The following is a 6,000-nucleotide window of genomic DNA, read 5'->3' on the forward strand; positions in this document are numbered from 1 at the left end:
GTAATTGTATTAAGTATAACTGCGTGTTTTGAATAACTGATAAGGGGCAATCAACACGCACTAATGGGCATCAATCTAATTGGCTAATTACAAAATCAATGGCGTTAACGATGTACATTCGTTTATTCAAAATGTGTTAAGTTCGAGTCAGCCTACCCATGAGGTTCAGCCAAGCTGACTTTCGGGGAGATTCTTCTTTCGGATATCTTTTACAACATACGTTGTTGTTGGAATTCTTTTTACTTTATAAATGCGTTTACTTGCCTTGAAGTCTTCATAAGAGCAGATACACGTTGTTTTCGAGAGATATGACCGTAAAATTTTGTTAATGTCATTATCGCAGTGCAACAACATCCTCTTACCATACACCACATGGGGTCATGTAGACAATCCAATTAACTGTGCAATAGACTAACATTATAACCTGAAATCGTATCGTGAGCATGCGCGCAACTGCCCATTCCGAGGGTTAAACATTGGCGTTGCATATCGATATTATACTGAAGAAGACTAAATATAACAGGAAAAAAAGAAAGAGGAGCTGTGCAGTTTGAGGACTTACTATTCTTTTGCTCTTATGGTGACTTTCAATGACAATTATGTCTGTATAGTATATTGCTCTGACAGGATTGGTTAAATGTTTGTTTTGTATCATAATCTGCCGAATTTTCTTCATTAATTGCGTCATTTCATTGCAAACCAGGGGCCCGTTGCATAAAAGTTACTGTTATGGTAACTACCGTGGTAACAATACTTAACAGCCAATCAAAATCAAGGATTCCATGAAAGTTACCATTGGATGGCAAAATTACTATAATAGTAACTTTTATGCAACGGGCCACAGAAATTTCCACCAACATGACCAAGATTCCATTATCTTAAGCCTTTGATGTTATATTTCAGGAACTGAAGCTCAAAGCAATCCACAGTCTTAGAAGGCGATGAGGATGATTTTGAAGTTGTTTTTAATTTTCTTCGGATAAAAGTTTCACAGATTTTTAAAGCAACCGGAAGATAAGTTTGTTACACTTCCCATCCGAGTTGTATAGTCCCTGTATTAATATATAAGCCGGGTTTACAATCGATTGTAAATTTGTCCATTGTAAAGTTGTAAATTTATCACTGTCCGATGGCAGATAAATAAACAAACAAACAACGAAACAAATAAAAAGGTGAAGAAAGTATCAGAATCCGAGTGATTTATCTGTTTAGTGGTGGACAAGCCCTGTCAGGGCAGAGCATGTAATTTGAGTTTCTCATTTCCATTGTTAATTTTCATTTTCATTTTTAAAAGACACTCGTATCTACACTGATCGGGGTCATCGGTTAAGATATAGTGTAATACAACTTTCACAAGTCATCTTGGAGTGATAGCAGATGGTGCTATTTCCTATTAGTACTGAACACATCTGTACGAAAGAAGATCGCACAGACAAACAACTATTTTTAGCCTATGCCATAGGTTTGATTCTTGCAATATGTATACTGAACGATATTTCTGTGTTCAGTTTGTTGCGTAATATCATTTTAAACGATTAAACAGAATAAAAGGGGTGTTTTCATTAATTTTGACATCGACACTTTGATTGGAGCATTGTCTTGTAGCACAGCTTCGATGTAAGAATAACAGACACAGTGTATGCCAAGGAAGCAGTGTTTATGAGCTACCTCAATTTATTTATTCCATGCTACACGTCGCGGTGTGAGAAGTTTGTGTTTAAACATGAGTTCATCTCAGAATGGTAATTGCATGTTTCTTTGTGGGTATCGTGATTTGTTGGCATGACGTGATAACACTGTAACCAATCGACTAACTATTTATTATTTTGACAAATTTTGTTCTAAACGTACGTAAACTTATTTGTCTTTATTTCCGTCGATAAAAAATAAAGGAAATTTAGTACAAATGATGCACGTTGGGTGAAGTATCGTCTACCGCTGCGAATGTTTGTCATACATGACTGCATAACAAAGGCGTAGCTGTGACTTATGTTAAAAAAAAAGAGAGAAAGAAAAGAGAAAAGTCCAAGGTGCAATTCGTTCAGATTTAAACGGACTCACAGCAAACCGGTATATAAGTCCAAATGCAAATACATTTCGTATTTCGAAGACATGGCATCTCATCTTCAGTTTACTCGATTTTTTACAAAGTGGATTCTCGTTTGGTATGCTGCCTATTATTATGCTCACAAGTTAGAAATTATCGAAATTTGCGCAGTGTATTTTACACTACTTAATGTGGCTCCTTCTAATCATAGTACATTGTACTGGGGAGTCACCATTTTGAAAAAATCTCTATCGTGCTGACGGAAGAATGAAACTTAGCTCCAGGTATCTGTAGATTCTCAGACAATCCTTGTTCGCACAACTTTTAAAGAGCAACGTGGTAGCATTTAATATGTGTGTAGCTCTTTCGAGATTTAGACTCAAATTTGAATGTTAGTTAAGTTTTTGTACTCGCATTTTGACTATTATATGTATTTTGGGTATTTTTCGTACTACGTCTGTGGTTTGTCGAAAATGTTATAATTGCGTATTTGTAGATAAATATATAGTATAGAGAGGTACTTTTTATCTGTACTTTATTTATGAAATTCTCATGGATTTTATTATATTGCAATGACAGATTTTAAAAATAAAAATGCATTTAGTACTTGAGTCATTTGTACAGGTATTTAAATCTTCGACGTATGATATGTATTTGGTATACATTTGCTCAGTGAAAAGTCCATGACATGGTCTTTGCATGAAATATTTGAGATTGAATATAGAGATATCATATTTTTATTTGTAAAAACAGACACACAAAAATGTACAACGAAATATATATCGCAGATATGCGCATGCCTTGTTCAAAAACACATTGATACACTTGTAAAATGCGAATTTTTCACGGTCGAGGTTTCCTAACTCTGTAATGTAAGTCACGTGATTGTATATTTGCATCGCACTATGATCTTGTGCTAAAGTATATTCTATGGTCGCATTACAACTCAGCAGTTTGTACTAAGAAGTACTGAATCAATGTTACAAATCAAAATAACGATGTCTCCGCTTCATTCCTTTGCGTCACGCGTTTGTTTCGTTGGTATTAAAGCAGCAGCTGAATACGGTAGCACGAGGTACTTTGTATGTAGTTATCCGAGTGCGTGAGGGTGTGAGTGTGTATGTGTGTGTGTGCTCATCTGCGTGCGCACTTGCTCAGGTTAGTGATTGTACAGTGTGTCTATTCAAATTGAATTTGATAGAATTATATCAAACGAAAAGAATTTTCATGACATCAGACAAAAACAACGAAAGTTATGGCAATCTCACGTTTCACAGATTCTCACGGAATTAAAGGAGACATCCGCATGGTTTTTAGACTTTTACATTTGAACAACTTATATAAATTAGTTATACTGGGTAGAGAGTTTCAGAATTGATAGTGACTGGGATGAGGAATAAGAATGTTTCAAAAATTTATAACAAATCACAAAAAGCAAGGATGATGACATGATACCTTTACCATAAGAATGTATGAGTGGGGGCTGAAGGAAGCAGAACAAAAGAAAGCATGCACAAATTCTACAGGTGAACTTGTTAAACAAGCGGTATAATCGTAATGAATTACATTGCTACGTTTCTGAAATACATGTATGTGGGCCCGCTCTTATATCATCACCATCCTTGTTCAGTGTAATTTGTTTTGGGTTTTTAAAGTAAGAGTATAGGTTTCTCTGCTCAAGGACCACAATAAAATTCCAAAAATCTGTTCATGGAGTTGTCCATTTATGTACTACGTACGTTGTACGTGATGTGAAATTATGAAAATCGTCTGGACTTCCCCTTTAACAAATTCAAAGTGAGACAGGTGACGTCATCACCTCAAATCATAGCCCCGTCCGTAACTTAGTAACTGCAAACCCCCCCCCCCCAAAAAAAAAAAAAAAAACAAAAACAAAATCGTTGCTATTATCATAAGACTATATGTGCAGTTCTGGAAAGCCTGCCTGTTTATTCTTGTTAGCGTAGTGTACGGTAGTGTAAAGGTACAGCTGTCTGTAATATTACGTTTGTGTACAATTCTTTGAGACACCCGTGAGATAAAATCACTTTTGCCAACTTGAGTAGAGTTGCAACCAGGGAGGTGGTTGCAACTACAGTAGTTCCACTAATGATTGTACATGTGTTACAGTTTGTGCTGTCACATGCGTGGAACAATAAAGGAAATGTAAAGAGAATTCCACAAAATTTCATTTTATTTATTCATTTTTTTTAGTATGAAGTTCACATTCCCTCGACTTGTTATTGACATAGCATGATAACGGTAATATGTTATTCATATTCCGCCTGCCTTCTAAGAGAGGCATGTCAAGCGCTCTTTTATTATGTAAGAGAGAATTATCATAATGTATGTTGAATTTCCTTTTTTTTCTTTATAATCATTCTATGCGTGTAACATCACAAACTGTAATGGTCTCATCTAGCAATGGCAACTTCAAAAAGTCATCACTTTTGAACGGATTGCTCAGTTGCTATATTTTACCTCATTCATTAATGGGTTGGAAAAGTTTTAGTTTAGATAGGGCTTCAGGTTTCCAACGGTTTCTTTTTAATGATATTTTTTTTTTTAGATAATGAGAAATCTCTTATGAAATATGAAAGAGCATATAACTATTCTAAGAGGAATTCAAAGTTTATTGGATGAAAATGGTTTTGAAATGGCTGAGGTTTGGTGAGGTTTTGAAAGGGCTGAGATATCCAAAAAATTAGTGATACATGTACAATGTAAAAGGCGGGACGTAAATTATAGGATCAGTTTGTTTTACTTTGTTTTACTTCGTATTTTCATCAATTTAACTTTGTATTCATCTTAGAATTGTATGCTCTTTAACTTTTCATAAAGTGGTATCTAAGTACTGTATCTCGCAAAAAGTTAAAAGGCTGAATTCTCATCTCAACCAATACTATACTATCCCTTTAACATGTTTAAAGCCATTTAAAATTTGGAGTGCCATGCAATTTATATAATATGAGTTTAAATAATATGAGCAATGATATAACGCAAGTATATATTATAAACCCACATATATATTTTTGTAATATGAACCCATACTGGGCCGGGGAGAATCGGCAGATTTATATATACCGTGTACATGTATATCATTATACAATATTATCTATTAATGTTATACAGATGTAGAACCCACAGGAAAATATGCCCCCCCCCCCCATTTTTTTTTTTTTTTTGGTTATATAAGCTATGTCCTATGTGAAACATATAACCCCTCTGTGAGAGATCTTCTCTCACCCCTACACAAGAGTGGAAGAGTCGAGAACAAAGGAAAGGGTAGCATGTGGCCAAAGCAGCATCAGCTAACCCATCACTTTTTGATTGCTGCTTGTGCCCATACAACCCACTAAGACGTGTCTCCTCCCTTCTTCTTTTGTCAAGGTAAGAAACTTCTTGATACACCATATTCAATTATATTTCTACTTGTATGTATGATATACTGTATACAGTCAGTGGTGAAAGATGTGAGTTATAAGTGTGATTGTGTCAATTTGTAATAATGAATTACAGCTTGAATGACGGGCGATATAATCAAGTTAGAGAACTTATGTTAGAGAGATTTTGGGTGTGTTAATATATGGTAACTTGTTCTGAGTATGTCTCTACTTCATCCATCTTCATTATAAGTGATTCCTAAAGTGTTAAATGAGGGAAATACAATGTATATCAAACAAGGTATATTAAAAAGGAAGACTTGTTGGTATCAGGATTTGTAGGAGAATACACATGAATATAATATGTGCATTCTCATGATATGTTTCATACCATTTTGCCTATATATTTATATGTTCTGTACATAACCATGTATATAAATATTCATCTATGTTCCTGTTAGTTTGGAGATCAATATGTAGTTACTAGAATTTAGTACAGCCATAGAGTTAACAGGTGTTGGGAATAGCTATAAAACAGCAATGTGAACATGCTTGGTGTATATTGTGAGA

This window comes from Diadema setosum, chromosome 17 (assembly GCF_964275005.1).
Source record: "Diadema setosum chromosome 17, eeDiaSeto1, whole genome shotgun sequence".
NCBI classification, from domain to species: domain Eukaryota; kingdom Metazoa; phylum Echinodermata; class Echinoidea; order Diadematoida; family Diadematidae; genus Diadema; species Diadema setosum.